The 18,510-nt window shown below is 36.5% G+C and overlaps 1 long non-coding RNA gene across 1 annotated transcript in view; it reads left to right on the top strand.

Annotated features, from left to right (window-relative positions):
* Positions 1-6: 6 nt before the first annotated feature.
* Positions 7-18,510, top strand: part of LOC107204870 — a 31,070-nt gene continuing 12,566 nt past the window's right edge. The window contains exon 1 of the long non-coding RNA XR_001521775.2: positions 7-148. This is a non-coding gene — a long non-coding RNA (uncharacterized LOC107204870). The remainder of the gene's footprint in view (positions 149-18,510) is intronic.

Here is an 18,510-nt window from a genome sequence, read left to right as displayed (position 1 = left end):
GCGTAGGCGGTACTGTTAGCGAGCCTGCGGTGCGCAGCCCTCCCGCTGCCGCCGCCCCGGGCAGCCCGCGCCGGGCAGTCGCGACCGAGCGGCGAGTCGCAATTGGCGTCTGTGGCTTAGGCGAGAGCAGAGCGTATCGCGTGTGCAGGTAAGGACGTGCAAGGGTTAAGCTAATTCCCTTGATCCATCCACTCTGAACTGGAGCTTTGATTAACATTGGTCTGCAAAATGTAACTGTAACAAATTCAATTAAGGGAAGCACATTTCTTCAACTTTTAATTAGATCTACCCTATTTGTCTAATGTTTAATATAACATAAAAAGTTGCTCGGGCTCCAGAGGGAAATGGAAATAGATTTAGATGTAAGCTTAGCTTTTAAAAGCACAACAGACTAAAGTTCTTTGTTCCTCAGCATATATTACTGCTGCATTTATACCCTCAAAGAGGATAAAAGAAATATTCCTCAAAGCGGAGGAAAACATTTTACCTGTAAAATTGTAAACATAACAGGGTGGTATTTATGTGAGTGTTTCCCATAACCTTTAATTGGTTACAGGGTACTGAACATACAGGTTGTAGCCCAGGTTTGATGTATTACTGTACGTGATCCTGCTGGATTACAGTTGTTTAAAGAAAACTTGAGAAAGTAGTAATGTATTTCCCGACCATTTAGCTGGTTTCAGTTAGTACACGAGAATGAAATTTATCTGAAGTACATCTTAATATAGATAGCAGATGCTGGCAAAGAGGCGAGCCCGTATGCCATCCTCAGCAGGTAACTGAGAAAGTCACACAGCCCCCAGGCACTTTGCGTAGGTGACTTATTGTGCCTTCGACAGAACTGTATTCTGCCATTCCCCATCCATGCTTCCATGCTGGGATTTGACTCTGAAATTCAAAGCCCTTTTCCGGTTTTTCTGATCATATTTGTTCTTAGGTTTGTTAGTCAGAATATCAGTTTTTCTTGTGCGGGCACATTAGATCATGAGAGGAGAGAAGGAAAGCAAATGTAAAAGAAATCAAGTTGCAAAGCTTTTACTGAGCTATGTAAAGGAAGAACAACCATAATTTAAAGTGCATATGCAGAAGTGTCACTTCTGCTCAGACTGCCCTGTATTATTTCAAATGGTTGCTGTTTTCTCTCTCCCAATACAATAGATATCAAGGATTATTTTCTCTAGGATCATTTATCTGGTCAGTTAAAAAACCCACACATTTCAGTGCTAGTAATTATGAGGACTTGATGCTGAGTTCCTAACAGCCACACAGCCAGAAGTCTGTGGGAGTCTGACATTCACAAGGCATGACACATCATATGCTGTCTTAGTATTTGAGCAAAGACAAGAAACATCACTGAAGCCCAATGGCCCTTCCTTAGTGTACAGACAGTAAGGATCAGAAATGCTATCTAGCAGTAGCCCTGAAGAGTATAACATCACTTTTGCACTCTCTGACTGTGGTAGTCCATACATAATTGTTCTGCTATGTTAAAAAAACAAACAAAAAACTCAAACCAGCTGTTGTTGGGGCTGGGAGAGTTTTTGCCTATTATTTTCTGAGCTTGGTTGTTCGCAATGAAAGAATTGCTGCAAAAGTTGCTTCCTTCAGTTTCTTTAAAATTCAAAGGTTTATTCATACAGAAAGAGGTTTTCAGTCCTGCAATTTTTATTTCACTACTCCATTTTCGAGGAAATGGATAATTACTATCCAGTCATTATGCTAATTATACCGAAGGAAGCTGTGAAGCTTTAGGACTGACATACAGATCCTGAATGGACAACGATGCTCTAGAAGACCTCAGGAGCCATTTGGTGAATGCTTGGAGTGCTAGCCAAATTCTAGCCTCTAAAATCATGAAAGATAGATTACTGTATTTATTACTGTTAACTCTTTCACAGTTGTGTTTAGGTAAGAAGAAGGTATTCTCTTATGAGAAAAAAGAAGAAACGTGCAAATCCAGAGGAAATTATATTCTAAACCCTGTTTTGTTGTTTTGTTTAGCATTTTAATTTTTTTTTTAATATCTTCTAGTGCATCAGAAGAGAATTTTAAATAGAGTCAGCCATTCAGAAGTTCCATCAGGAATCCTACTACATACAAATGAAGAACTAACCTCCATTATATTCTTCATGTGTTGTGTTTTTATTTCAGACTTTGACTAAGCCAAAGGTACAGAAGCATCAGGAAAAATTTTAAATAAAAAGCAAGACCAGATATGATTCTGTGTTTGTCATTTTTATTTTTTACTTTCTGTACTTTGTGACCTCAAGATACAACCTCAAGATTAGAAAGCAATATGAGCCATAAAATCTAGGTTTTGAAAATGAAAGACTCCTGCTTGATCCATAAAGAAGGAGGAAGCCTGGGCCAAAGCCAATGAAACCAATATTCTCGGGCCTATCCTGGCAAGTTTTATGACATATAAAGAGCAGATAATAGAATGTCAGTCACTGAACTGAGGCTAATTCAGTAGCAACAGCAGTTAACATAAAAAAAAAAGCAATCAGAGCTCTGACTTTTTTTCCTTTTGTAGGTCACCCTTTGTGTGACCAAGTATCACAACTGTCAGAAATAGATGTACAAGATGGGAAGTCAGGTAGATAATGAGAGCAAATCACTGGCAGGTAAATAAGTAAATAGAACTGGTGGCATGTTAATTTATTTAACAAGAAGATCTGTAAACTAACTGAACTGTGACTGTTGTGATTCACTGCCTTTGTGTTGCACAAGGTTACAGAGAAAAAGTGCTTTTATTTTGTTCTTCATCATCATGTAATTTACTCCTATTTGTGCTTTGATTTGGTCTTTTCCATCATCAAGTTTTTTCATTTTTAGAGATGTTCCTTTGTGGAAAGATAAAGGAATTGGGTTTTGCTTAGGGAAATGGAACAGATTTTCAAATTAGGCTCTGATTGCAGGAGTTTAAAAATGTGTTTCTGAAATTTCTTTTAGCATATTAAATGTCTGTTCTTGATTGTTTTGGTGGTTTTTCCACTTGACTAGGAATCCAAGGGCTGGTCTGTATAGCTGAAAATTAAACACTTGGAATCCCATTTTGGTGTTCTGTTGTCACACTCTTGGTTTCAGTAAAGTTTACATAATACGTACTGAGTGGTGATGATGCACTTAGAATGAAGGACATGAAAGAAGAGAGAGAAAGCTATTTCCCCAAAGTGAGAATAAACCTTCAGAAAATTTAATAAATACTGGAGTAACTATTTAGTTATACACAACTAATGGAAGTGTTATATGAAGTAAATTATCTTGGAAGATGATTTTCAATGTATGTGATTACCATTTGGGTAGAGAGAGTGAAGAATAAATGTTGGGGTTTTGTGGTTTTAATTATAGCTATAAATCAAAGGGTAAAATCAAAGAACTCATTAGTCCACTCACTGATGTTTGTCTCAGTTTGTCATCTGATTTCATTGTTTTCTTCTGTTTGATCTGTACACATCTGCTGCTGCTTCTAAGTTGTTTCACCAGAGATGGTCTCTTTTAGCCTGCATTTGTACAGCAGCTGACACTGAGAGCTCCTGCTTTGTGCCCAGGGCTCCTGGACACTGTGGCAGCAGAAATGAAAATGAAAACAGAAGTACTCTGAGGGGGTGTTCAAGTGTAGCCAAACCAACTTGCATATGCTTTCCACAGATGTCAGCTATGTAATGCAAGAACTGATCTGAGCCAGTGTCAGTCTGTTCCCCTGTAGATGGTGCCCCTAGTTCAGGGATTCTCTTTCAGGTTGTCAGATCTGCATCCCTAATCCCCCTCCCCACTCAGAAAGTCAGTTTTCCCCACAGAGGTGCTCAGCACTCCAGAAAAAAGGTGTTTTCAGTTCAGATAAGATGAGCTGGACTGAAGTCCCAGTTTTCTTTTCAGTCACAATCTACTATAAAAAATTACAAACTACTGAACTCTTAGCTTCCAGAACACCCAGATATTATCAATCTCATTACCTTTCGGCTTCCTCCATGTAAAATTTCTAATTCACAGTTAGTATATGCATCACATGGATGGCTATGTAATAAAAAGAATGTGAAATGGGATTTCTAATTTAATTTTGAGGAGTGACCTTGCAAAGCAGGTGGAAGATCTTTGTAATGGCAGTCAGTGTTACCTTCGAGAGAGGGTTGAGACTTAAACAATGTCTTTTCAAATCAGTATGAATGATTATCACAATGCTCATAAGAGAGCACATTCCATGTCTCCAATACAAATTAAGCATAACTCTATATGGAGACTCAAATGAATTGCCTTTTAAGTGTAAAATATGCATATATTTACATCAACCTGAGAGTGGAGTGAGGGTCAATAAGTATCAGACAATAGCACTGAAATAGAGGTAATGTCTTGAGACTTCAGGCTTCCTAGATTTCATGTCTCTAATTTGAGATTCCCATGAGACCGTCACCCGGCTGCAGACATACAGCAAAAATGTCCCAGGAAGCCAGCCCAGCCATAAAGCATGGTAAGTTCTACCATCTATCTATGCAGAGTAGGCCAACAATTCCAGGCGAATTAAAAAGGGGATAGAGTTACTAAAGAACTAGTTAATGTATTTTAAATTTTGGAAAATACTTCTGAATATTAGTAGCATGATAAATAATTCTCAAGGGAGTTTGTTTTCATTTAGCTCACATTGTCATTTCATTCAAAGTAAAATTACCCTAGTATTTAAAATGTCAAATCAAGAAAGTGTCAGTGTTATATTTTACAGTAATCATTATTTCATAATAATTTCTGTCTGTTTAAAAAATGTATTTACTTCTGTTACAAAAATGCAATCACTGTACATTCTGATGTCTAGACTTCTGTTGAGTTTAAAAGCTTCCAAACCACACAGATAAATGAACTGAAAATTATGTGTCATTAATATAATTAGTAGAAGAGATTTTTGAATTTTGCTTTCTTCATAGCAATGTTTTAGCCAGTATACAATATGGTAAACTAGCATTCACTCTGGCAATTCTGTCTGTCAGCAACACCCTTTTGTTTACAAACTAAAAGAATTGTTTTGTTTGCCTTACTGCTTTTTCTATAGCATATGCCATAGCCTTCAAATTGCACGAGTATAAATTAGAAGGAAATAGAGCTCTCCAACTGTGTTGTTAAGATGATAAGGTCAATAGTAATGTCTCTTCTGCAAGCCTTGATAGATATTTATCCAGGTCAAAGCTGAATTTTTATTCATTACAATATGTTAGTGAAAAGAAGGCCTTTCTTGCTTTTTAAAAACTTTAGGAAAAGAAAAATAAATCCTACCCACTGAATCTAATTCTCCTCACAGTTAGGTATAAATCTGTAGTTAGACCTGATGTCTTAAAAGCACAGCTTTCACAACTCTTATCTTCTATAAATCAAACTGCCTCAGAGTCCTAAAGAACTTAATGTACCAATGCATAATTTTAATTCAAGTGCTGAATTTAAATACAAAGTTTTAAGGTAACAGAGACTCCAGTTGCACTCTGGGGACGTAGTTTCTTCTTTACTCAGTAGTTCCTACTTTGTCTGGGGCAAGGTCATCTTCCCTAGCTGCTCATAAATCTGTATTGAGAATCCCCTATCACCTTCCTGAGCTTTTTGCTTTTGGCCCCTTCACTTGCCGGTCCTTTTACCTTCCTTCTCAGTCCTGACAGTCCTATATTAATCTGAGAACATATTTTGGGATAACATTGTCCGTCCTCAGTGAAATGGTCTGAGCACTCACGGTCATCCTCTTCAGCCTGATGTTAGATGCATTTCTGCAAGAACCAGGATTGGTTCTTTTCTCTTAGGGATGGAGGTGAAGTCTGCAGTCAGAATTGTGACAGATGATGAGGTACAGTAATAAAGTGGCTCCTGCTGAGGAATGGAAAGGTCATTAAGTCATTGGCTTGGTTTTTCATTCTTGTTTTGTATGTGAACAGAAGTAGCTACTAAGGAATGTTGCTTCCTGGATTAAATCAATCAATCAATAAATAAATAAATAAATAAATACAGGAAAAGAAAAGAGTAAAAACAGACTAAAAAAGCAATTTAGGATGGGGATAATAAAGGTTCTCATCACTGAAAACTAGTCTTTGCCCACACTGAGACTGGAATAAATAAATAAATAAATACAGGAAAAGAAAAGAGTAAAAACAGACTAAAAAAGCAATTTAGGATGGGGATAATAAAGGTTCTCATCACTGAAAACTAGTCTTTGCCCACACTGAGACTGGACAAAGAGCTTGCTAACGTAAGATCAGTAATTTAATCCTGGGGAGAAGTTAAGCCCAAAGGAGTGTTTGGTACTAATTATTTTAAGGATTTTGGCTAATATCTCCTTGTCCTTTAGTGTGCATTTTCAAAGAAATGGTGATTTCATATGGTCTTTGATGTTGGAACTCTAAATTAAAATGTTCTTTCTGAAGATGAGAGCCTAGATTAAGTTATTCTGGGACTTAGAGTGGACTCCTTCATTCCTTCCTTTCTTCCTTCTGCTGGAATCTATGGCCTACACTTTCCCACCATAATCACAGAAAGATATTATCATCATTATTCCCTCATTAATACAAAGGTATCTGCAGAATAACCTCAGGGATTTTTTAGAGCATCAATCATTCATCCTAAGTTTAAAAAGACCTATTCAATGCTAAAGGGTTTTTTATTAGCTTCCTCTTCAGTTTGGCTTTTCCTCTGAAAATTATTAAGCTTTAGCTCTGACCTAATGGTTTGATGTTTTTTTTAAGGAAACTGATCATGCCATTTCCATCCATAAAAATGTTTACATTTTACTTTTTCCAGAAGATTTGTATTAGTTTTCTTTCCCTTCTACTCTTATTTAAATAGAACTTGCTTGATTTTTTTCCCTGCAGTCACTTCTAAAAAATCCTTGATGGTTTTCTTTTGAGGAAAAAAGGTTATTTGCCAAAGTTATTTACAGTTTAATTGCCAGTTTAATTACAATCTAATGTCTCATTTACTGTGACACGCTGTACTCTGCAGGTTGACCTGTGATAGATGGTAGGAGTCACAGTGGCAACAGATTCACCTGTGTCTGAAGCTGGGCAGCTCACACTGTTGTCAGCAGATCTGCCCTGAAAAACTGCACCAATCCTCTAATGATGATCAGGACATGAAAAATTCTCTGACCAAGCCTATTTGGAGTATTTCCTATTTGGAGTATTATGGTGTTTTTACACTCCCAGTTTTTGCCACTGATGCATAGGCCACTGACTTTCCTTATTGCCTATGTGTTGCTGAGCACATTTAGTGGCTGTCCTAGAAAAGACATCTCAGAGCATGAGTACAGAGATTAGCTGATGCTTTTGGCATGTTTTGTCTCTCTTCACTATGCATGCTATCATATATCTAATGTCAGCTTACAGTCCTCCACAAGGATCTCAGAAATCTATGTACTTTTCTGGAAGGACTTCCAGAAAGGAGGATGTAATGCCATGCTACAAAGAACTGTATTCCTAGTATACAGAGGATCCATTTGAGGTTCTGTTTCCATTTCTGATTTGATTCCTCTGCATGCTAAATTTCATAGCTATGAAGGTTTGCTGCTAATAACATGTATCATGTATCTATAAAGTAACTGAGGTTATGAGAGACATTTAGGGGTCATCTATTCTAACCACATGCTCAAAGCAGTTCCTGATAGAACAGGTTCCTCAGGGCTTTGTTCAGTCATGTTCTGAGCACCATGAAGGATAAGGGTTGCAAGTCATCTAGGTGGCCTTCAAGACCTCCTCATAATGCACCAGATGTGGTTTTACAAGTATTGAATATTAAGGGATAAATTTCTTGCCTTGACCTCCTGGGTCTTTTCTTGCTGATGCTGCCAAAAATGTAGTTGGCCACTTTTGCTGCAACAAGATATTGCTGATTCACGTCTGTGATTCATTCACCTCCTTCATAAATTCGGTGTCAGAGAGTCCATGAACCAGCCTGTGAGAGGCCACAACCATCCCTCCTGTTAGAGAGCTGTGTCCACTAGGGTGGTAGTCTTCTGGTCACATGAACACCATTTATCACTCTAAAAAGTTGGGGAAGCTGTATAATACCTGGAGAATCTGAAACCAGTCCATTATAGATGAGATACATGAGGTCTGTGAGCAATTTTATGATCTGGACAGTAGATTCTCCTAGCTCAAACTAATGGTCAGGAGTGACTAAGCTTGAAAGGATAATGATGTCCTTCTAAGATCTGGAGCTTCAAAGAGGTATACCAAACACTTGGCAAATGCAATTATTCTTGTCCTGAAATTCATTGTCATCCTGAAAATCTGCTTTAAGCTGTTCCAGGCCCGGAGATGGATGTTTTTCCACTATCTGAAATTAATTTCATTTGCCCAAAGTTTCCAGACAGCAAAGAACAGATTGCACTCTGATGCAGCTATGACCCAGTCTATCCTGGTAGGAAGTTAGGATTTCCTTAAGAGATTTGGTCCTGGTTCTTCAGGTCGAAGGGTGGAAATGAATGACCACTCACTTGCAGGATGTCTGCAGAGCAGATTTAAATTGTCGTAATGCTCTATGGGCTTTGGGAAGCAGAGAGCTACCCCTGTATTTGGGACAGTTACAACATGTGTTTGAAACAGAAATTGAGGGTCAATAAATGCAAAATAATAGTCACTAAGATTTTGTAGTGAGTGGAATCCAATCTGAGACACAATCTACAGTCTGCAGCAATGTGGATACAGCTCAAGCATGCACCAAATACAGACTTAGTCTGAGTCACCTTTGTATAGTATATAAGTTATACAATACTTCATGTAGCTCTAGATTTCTACTTAGGCTTTTCATGTTCATTCATATAATCCAGCCTTGGTGTATATATCTCAGGACCTTTTCCTTGCTTGCTTTTTGAGGCTTCTTGTTATACATTGGAGACTTCCTTTCCAAGAAGTCATGCACAAATTCATACCAAGCTGGGAGAATGGTACTTACATTTTCTACAATTAAATGTTATGAGCTGTATGAAAACTTATATACTTACCTCTATTACAGCAGTAGGGAATCCTATATGGTAGTAATAAAGCTAGTGTAAAGTAGTAAAACTAGTATAGCGGTATTGGAAATTAAATTAATTCATATAAAAGTAAAATAAATCAGTGTATTTTTAAAAATAAACCAGAAATAACATATAAAGTAAAACAATAAATAAATTAGCAAAGCTAGTATAGCTGTAATAGTATAGATGTATTAGATGTAATAGTATAGATATAATTAGAGATAAATATAGAGATAAATATACTATAGCAGTAAAGGATATAGTAAATTTTACAGTGGGGCTACTATAGTAGTAGTAGTAAAGCTAGTATAGCAATTAAGAGACTCTTCTCTTGGCATGGAAAGTGAGTTTAAAGTTTGTTTTGGATTTGGGTTTGTACTGTCTGGAAAAAGATGAAAAAGGCTCTTTCTGATATTATTCTTTTTAACTTCAAGGGGTTGCTGGAATACCCTGGAGCAACCTTAAAATATGCAAAAGTCTTTCCCTTTCACAGTAAGAACAACATTTTGAATACTGTTCCAGTAACAATTCCTCCCATAATACTTTTGCTGCAGAAAATCATGTATGTTTATTCTTCTAATTAAAAAATGTGTCTAATGCATATTTTCATGATAGGAAGTATAGCAGAGTAATCTTTGCCTTCAGGTCATAACACTTGAGCCAGAACTAGAGAGTTGACTGAACAAAAATTCTCCTAATAAACCATAGAAAAGACTAATACAATGATAATCTCTGCAGCTCTTGCTGGAACCATCAGCACTATCTGAGATTGAATATTATTACTATTCATCATCAATATCCTCTGCCTCGGGATGTCATTTCTAAGGTGATTTTTCTCATCGCTTTTTATTTTTTTTCCCTTTCATTTTTGGTTTCTTATCTTGTCTTCTTTATCCTTGCCATTTATTTATAGCTTCCACACAGGAGCTGTAATTAAACCTTTTCTTTGCTCTATGCCTTCAGGCTCTTATGCATTGTATAATGTTATAGTCCTAAGGTAGAAGAGTAAGGATCCACTAATGTAAACTTTTGGGAAGGTTTCCAAAAGTACATTCTGATTTGAATCATGTAATCAATTGCACTGACATACAGTTAAGCTTGTAATGGTGTACTAAGATCTCTCCACAGATATAACAGAAATATGGGACTTTCGTGACTTAGAATTTTTAAAATGGAGCTCTTGGTGGAAGAACACAGGTAATCTGAAGTCTGAGGATGCCTATGACCAAAACTGAAAACATCTATTTTCTATCGGTATCTAAATGTAGGTTTAATGGCTTAAATGAAGGTCATTCTGATATTTTCTGGCCTTTATTCTTCCTGGTGTGAGAGATATGTTTGGCTATGAGAGTACAGGGGTTTTGTTTGCCTTTTTTATATTATTTTCCTTTCCATGTCTTGTTTGTATTTAGCTTTATCATTTTACTCCAAGTTCTCTTGGAGTTCTTCCCCTGTTTTTCCTTCACTAACCCTGTGTGTAATATTTAAATTGCATTTGAACTAGGCTTTCTATATCTGATTGCTGTATACAGATTGTGTTATTTAGCCTAAATTTTCCGTTATGAAACTCATCAAAAATCCATTGCTCAAAAGATGACTGACAGTTTTGGGACATGTTCTTATTGTTTTCTATTTGGACATTTTGCTGGTCTCAAGGCAGATTTAATAGAACCCACATTTCTCCAATTAGAACTAATTTAGGAGTGTAAAGCTAGTTTGATCTTTGACAATCCTATCTTCTCAAATTCAAACCTTTTAGTTAAATGCCCTAATTTTCTTCTGATTCTTTATATATTCACTTGATGGCATTGACCCCAAGGATACTTGCCCTTCACTTGAACATCCTGTTCTAGCAGCCTAATTTAATGTCAGCCTGGCTACTGAGAAGCTGCTGAATATATTGTGTATATGGCTACTCAGAAGCTGCTGAATCTCAGGTTTCTCTCTACAAATTACCTCTATATTTTTGGTATCCCTTGACAGATACCTGTTAATGCATTATTCAGCTTTAACCCAATGCTTATAGTAAAAATATAATGAAATTTTTAAGTCTTTATTATTATAATTTGCTTTAAATAAAACTCACTGCTTTTGTGAAAAATTCAAAGAAGCTCAGATGTAGATGGGCACAAAACCACTGCTTGTAGCAGCAAAAAGCTATATATTTCTAAATGTGGTTTCACTTGTTTTCACACCTCAGGGTTTCAGGTTGGCCCTAACTTTGGCAGAACCAGTGTGCTGTTAAAACTAATGCAGGTTTGAAACCTGCATCCCAAAACCAGAGATGTGCGTTCAGAGAAAGGTCATTGTGCAGTGGGAAACAGAGCCACAGTTTTACACAGTGTCAAATTTTCCAAAGAACAGAGATCCAAGGTGCTTTTATTGATGCTCAGTCTCTACTTAGCTGAAGAAAAATAGCCAGTCTGTAAATGACAGGTTCCCAATGTAACTCTGCTGGAAATACAAGATGGTAGGGATGTGGAGGAGGACAGTGAAGACTGTAAATTCAGATTACCATATTATATATACATATATGTGCTAGGATGCCCTGACACAGTTTTTGTTGGGTTCTGTTTCTAGGGTGTAGGTAGGGCTCCAGGTCATAAACTGCTCAAGCTTCTGGGCTTGAGAAAGCGAGCCTAAACCCATCCATTACCCAGGGTCTTGACTAAGAAATCACATTCACATCAGGGCTGTGACCTCTTCAGACTGTGTCTGCCATGGCAGATGTAACAGGAATGCCAATCAGGAAAGATTTCTAAAAGTTTTAAAAACCATTTTTTTTGGTGTGAAACCTGTCCCATCACCTCTCAGTAGTTCTGACATGGACTAGAACCACATAGCTTTCTGCTTTTAAAACAAACTCTCAGATGTTTCCTGTTATTAAAATGCCAGTGATGTTATAGCACTAGAACACATTTAGCATAATTGTTTTGCATTGGCATCCATAATTTCTGATGTCTGTTCTGCATATCCTTGTTTCTGATTCCACCACGATTTCAGTCTTCTCCCATTTTGTTTTTTCAACGATTCATTCAAGCTCGTAGTTTGAAAGTCCATCTGCTTATTTTAAGAGCAGATCTTTCTCTTTCCAATCAGGAAAAAACCCAGCAGAATCAACATAAAGTAGCTGGAATTCAGGTAATTGTATATAAATTTACAGAATGCGGATGTGTTCCTTTTCACAGTCAAAATTTGTAAACCAGTTTAATAATGACTGCTCCCCAAAAGATACATGCTATCATTGCAGGAAACAAGTTGTTTTGTAAACAAATTATGTGGAATGATGCAACATTACATGAGTCATGAAGCTTAAACTTTATTCCAAATTAATATACTACATTTCATTAATTGGTTATATTTCAAATGCACGGTTTTACAGAACCAGTAGAAACTGGTATTGTAATTTACCCGTAGTGAAACAACAAATGGAGAAAGAAATTCTGAAATTCTGCTTCAGAGAACTCATTTTCTCTTGGCATGGAGCACTCTTCCCAGCTCTACTCAGAGCTTTGGGATTCTGTGAATATTTCAGATTTATTTTTTCACTTGTTTTACATTTACAGCTAGTTTAAAAACATTATGCAGTAAAGCTTGAAGAAACCAGCACCCAAGTGTCAAATAACACAGAGAAAGTGCAATCCCCAAATTCATGTATTTTTCTAAATTTAATTTTCAAGCCAGTCTTTTAGGATTTTGATTTATTTTTTTTTTAATAGTTGCAGTACTAAAGATACTCAAATGCTCTTCACTCTAGTCCCAGTACCTATACACAAGAACTGATGTTAGTTGAACTTATAACAAATCATTATTAGAAAGGAAGGAGGAACAAAAAGTCATTTGGCATGAATGGGCCATGTATTTTGGCATATGCTGAAGTGGAAGTATTGCTGTATTACAAAGACTAATTTTTCAACTCAGTTTAAATGACCAGAAGACCAATTTCTATATTTCTCTCAAGAACAAAATCTGTAAGATTTTCTTCTGTACCTTTCCTGTCATATCTCAGTAAATGTGACTGGTGGTTTAGAACTCCAGTGCTTTTCCTGGTTTGAGGTTTTCTTCACCAGTTTCTTCACCAGTAACTTGTTCTTGTGTCCCTAACTGTTCGGATTCTTATCATTCGTTTGGTCTAGAATTCATGCACTTCTAAGGAGTCTGCACAGAATCTGTAAAATGTAGTTGACAGGACTATAAGTGTTCTCACATCCTTGCATGTATCTTTAATGGTTCTTAACCATTTGCATCTTTACAATTTCCATTGTTTCACTTTGCCACAAGTTACCTAGGAGTTGAGCTGGAAAACAGCTAAGACTAGACATTTAGACTTCCGTATCTGAATAATGTGGGAGAGATGAAAAAAGCTCCTACTGTCTCCCAAGTATTGTCCTTCTTCACTGTAACCAAATGATATTACATCATTAATATATTTAACCGCTTTCACTTTCAGACTACTAGAATGCAAAATTCTTCTCTCGATGTAGATGATTTGCTCAAAAGATTAACTTGGTCTTTCTGAGGAAAACAAATGCATCAGCACATCTATTCTCAAAGGTTCAAAGCAGCAGGTATGTTTTCTTAATTAATGATTTTGAAACTTCTAGACAAAAAAATCTCAGTGCCATTAAAAGGAATGCAGGCAATATAGAAAAGAAAAGGGTAATTATAGAAATATCTATCAGGAAGCGTAAGAATAAGAAGATGAGGAAAAAGCTAGAAGAGAAAGCTTTGCTGGCTACAGTAGACATCAAGGGTCTTGAGCCTAAACTGGGCTTGGATAGATTTCTGGCTATAAATGCAGTTTTCCAGATTGAATCTGACTTTGATAAATCAGTGAATTAATAACAGCTCCTTCTCTGATCAGGTATTCACTGATGAGCAGGAAGTCTGTTTGTCTTGTAAGCAGGACAGGTATTCATCCAGGAACGCTCTAGAGATATTTTTCAAAGGGAAGTTTTTGTTTCCTTTTCAAATTGGACTTTGTTTTGGCTTATCTACCTTTATCTCTGATCTTATGTCATTCTCCTCTTTTACCCTTCCCAGTTTTCTTCTTTGAAATAATTTTTCTTCAGTGTAGCTCCCCAAAATATTCTTGATTCATTGATGTTGGCAGAAAATGCTGATCTGTTTTAATCAAATTCTATAGGAATGTATTTGTTTCAGTGAAACTACAGCTGAAAGCAATTATGGGCTCTAATTCTAAATCCCTGTAAAAAAATTAAAATTAAAAAAATCCTAGGAGCTTTTCTAACTACTAGGTTTTAAGTTAGTGTCACTCTCATGGGAATTGAGGCTGCAAGTTCAAGTCCCTTTTCCATCCAATTTGGAACTGGAATTGGAACAGAAAATTGTATCTGGGTCATCTGCATTTCAGGCAAGTATCCTGCTCAGTAAGCCAAGAAGTCAGCATCCCCTATCCAACAAATATTTTTAATTTAATGAAGTCCTGAATAGGAGGGATTTAGCTTCTTCCATGCCATGCAGAGGAGACACTGGTACCCAGCCCCCCATGCTCCCCCTTCCTGTCCTGAGCCATGTGGTAGTTCCAGGAGCAGACTCAGTTTCAATAAACCCATTCCTTTCTAGTAAGAGAATATCAAAAGCCTTGCTAAATGGAATTTCTACACTCCAGCTGGCACTCCTGTGAAGTCCTGGGCTGCCCCTCTCTCTGGCACTACAGAAATATTCTGTCTTGTCCAGAGATTAAGGCAGGAAACATGGAGAGGTAACTGAGGTTCCCCATTCCTCCTTGATGCCCAGGCTAGTAACAGCCCAACCCTTCATTCCCTGCTCCAAGGCTAGAAAATAAGAGGAGAGACTTGTGCCCAGATAATAGGAGCAGCAGAACTTGCCTGAAGCAGTTTTTCCTTTCTTAAGAGAAAAGGCCGGTAAATGGAAATTTAGGAGTTCAACATCTATTTGAATTATTGAACTCCTGTGTTTACTTCATTCTCTCCCTGGATTTACAAGTATGAGCTATTTTCATCCCGGATAAAAGAAAAAGCAAGGCAAACTGGCACATGTAGCAACCAGTTTCTTCCTAATTCATGTAAGCCCATTATGAAGGCCTATTTTAAGTTCCTTTTTCTCACAAAAGACATGTTAAACTCAGTTTTTAAGGGCTTTACAGTATAATCAAACCAGCTCAGCACAGCAGGAATTCACATATTTTTTTCCCCATATTATTATAAAATCTGTTTTCAAGTGTCTTCATTCACCATTGCATTTTGGGAATTCTGGAGATTATAAATAAAAGCATCTTCTTTTCTTGAAAGAAGCTCCAGGCAAGTTCTTTCAACAGTAGCTTCTCTTCACGACATTACAGAATGCAGTGTAAAGTTCACTGTTACAGGAAAAATATTCCTCCCATTTATCAAAAGATTATTTTAGACACATTAGTTTAAGACATGCCTTTAAAAGGTTGAGTGTTTAGAAAGCACAACAGAACCCTTTGTTTCCTCAATCTGTATGTGTGCTTTGCCACTTTCAGGCTATACTTCATAGTTTTGTCCCTTGTTTACTGATTGCATGTGTTTTCTAAATGCACACAGATCAACCTGGAAACACCATTTGAGCAGGACCATATCTCAAAGTGCCAGGTGGATATAGACAGGTAGCAGGAGAGCTATGTAAAAAGTAAAGGTTTTCATTTACGCTTCTGGCAAGTCTTTCTGAGAGATGGGAAGGGATTTGCTTAGTCCTTCAGTGAAAGTTGGATTCATATTTTCAAGCAAGTCCAATGGGAAATTCCTATTAGGTCTGCCAGCTTTGTCTGTTTCATGAAATGACATATTTGTATTCAGGTGAGACCATCAGTATTTCAACAAAATACTGGTGATTCAAGAAATTTAGCTAAAAGTTCTTGGCTAACTCTGAGGTGTTATACAATAATTTGTGGAGGGTTGGTTGTATGGGACTCAGAGATTTCCAGACAAAGCTTCACCCAAATGTAAGAGACATATTCAAAATATCAGCTAAATGATTATACAAGCCACTTTTCTCTTAAGTTTTTTTAATGTATGACAGGTGTCTACCACATTCTCACAGCAGTATAGAAAGCAGGAATTGATCATAATTGCTGCTGAAATGGAAAGATAATGACCAATGACCTTCTTCATTGATGTGAGCAATAATGTTTACTGTGGATAAAATATATACTTTCAGGAATGTGGCTCACAAACAGAAAATCAATAAAGGAGAAGGTTCAGATTCTGCTGCCTGTGTACTAAATGTTTGCTGACTGAAATGAGAGCTTAATAGGCAGATCTGTGAGCTGTTGAGTTTTACAGCTTTGCACTTTGGTGAAAAAGTTGGAATTGAGACTTACTCTTCACACCTACTGTGTAGTTTCACAAAGGTACAAGGGAAAAAGAGTTTTTTTGAAAAGTATGGGAAATAATAATTTATCAAAAGAATGTTCCTTTCTCTGAAGAAATGTTGACTCACAATTATTTTCAGAGAGGATTTCTGCAGGAAATTCAACACATTTCAGGTAGTAAAAACGAAGTGTAACTATGCCTCTTTGTATACAAATGTTTATAAAGAACCCTTTGTTAAAGAATTTGACCCACAGAATCAAACTGTGAGATAGGTTTTAAATAAGCCATGTCTTGATTCAATGAATATTTTTCTCGTGCCAAATAAAAGCATGTGCTTGTTGTAACTCTTCCCAAATGCCATTAAATTAAATTAAAAATACATACACTGTTATTTTTCAGAATCTGTGGCTTCACAGAGTATTAAAACAGGAACTCAAAGAACCCACTGAGTTCTGTTTTAATTTTATAATATTCTGGTTAATAATGTCTATTAAAACATCCATTAAAAAAACATCATGCTAATTTAACTGGGAATATGTAATAGATGCTGTTTAATGCTCCCATTAAATTAATGCTAAGACTCAGTGTCTTCAATAGATGTTGTTATTAATGATATCTTAAATAGATGCTATTATTAAAAAGAGTAATGCAACATTAATTAAAAGCAAGCTAGGACTTTACTGTCAAAAGAAAAACTCCTAATAGACACCAAAATATTAGCAATAACAAAATATTTTCTTGTTTGGTTCACTGTCTTCTAGATTCTACCATTATTTTCCCTTTAGTGTAATGACCTCAACTGCACATTGTAATCACATGAGATATCAAATGGATATAAAATATATGCTTCCACAGTGATGGAACGCTTCTTAGTTTCTTTCTTTCTATTTTAAAATTAATAAATGCAAAGTTTAAATGAACCAGAAAAGTACTGATGTCCAAATATTATTTGATGGTAATTTCTGTATTTATAGTCTGTATTACATTATGGATGCATATTGTTTTATATATGTGTATATATTTCTGTGTAATTGATGGCATAAATTTATTGTTTTGATTACTTTTTTTTTTTTTTAAATTCAGTCTAATTCATAAAGCTCATAAGGACATAAAGTTACTGAAAGGGAAGAAATGGCCATATTTGACTGCTTGAGACAGAAACATACAAGCAGGTCTCATCACACAGGTCATAATGGAGCTGCTGCAAGTAAAAAACAATATGAAAGCCAAAAGCCATGGTTTCTTGCAAATACCACATTATAATAAACCTTACATGTTATACCTATGTTATTATGGCTTTTCTCCACCTTGAAATGCAAGCTAAAGTACACTCATCACCAAGGCCTGAATAATATAACTTTGTTTTTAAGCTTGAAAGTCATTGCTTTTCTCTGTCATCGAAGACTGGGAAAACACTGAGCAGAAATGAACACATGAGAAAGAAAATATCATGAAGATAATGCTCATAGTCACATCTCCGATAGGGAACAAGATTCACATCACTTTGTAGACTCATATTTCCTGACATTTGTCCTAGCAGATTATGATCAAAGAAATAAAGCAGTGGCTGGGAAACACCACAGGAAGGATTAAATTAAATGATTATGTAAACTTCCAAAGGAAGACTTCTTCCACTTGCATCCTGGCTGCTAGAAACCTTTTAGAGTTTATTTAGAGGCTGACTCTTTTTCGACAGAGCAGGGTCTTGTTTAGGGATCCCCTGACAATTTTAGCTTGTTTTATTGGGCATGCATTGCCCTGCAGTTACCATCTCCTTGAACAGAACTGGCTGTCAAACCAGCAGCTGCTGCCTGTAGCCTGTTCACCAGTGCCAGCCAGCAGGAGACCATGACTGAACTGCAAAGAAGGGTAATATCACATATAAAACCCACTAAAGTAACGTTAGCTTGCTGCATGATGAAAAAAATCTCTGGACCAAGTCCTTGTATTTCTAATGAAGAATTATTTCAAGAAAGTAAGAGAGCTTTGCATTTAAAAGTGAAAAAAAAATAAAAAAAATTACTACCCTCTTTTAACCCCAGTTGTTTAATATATTTCAGGCAGGGAATTCAATCAGCAAAAGCTAAGTGAATTGAACACTGAAAAGATTTTAAAAACAGATTGGACAGGTTTATAGCCTATGTAAAACAAAAATAATCAAATCATATTCATGTGCTAAACTGATTACCTTCAGCTTGAGTACTGCACAGC

This window comes from Parus major, chromosome 1A (assembly GCF_001522545.3).
Source record: "Parus major isolate Abel chromosome 1A, Parus_major1.1, whole genome shotgun sequence".
NCBI lineage: Eukaryota > Metazoa > Chordata > Aves > Passeriformes > Paridae > Parus > Parus major.
Note: the sequence above shows the minus strand (reverse complement) of the source record. Positions and strands in the feature narration are given on the sequence as shown.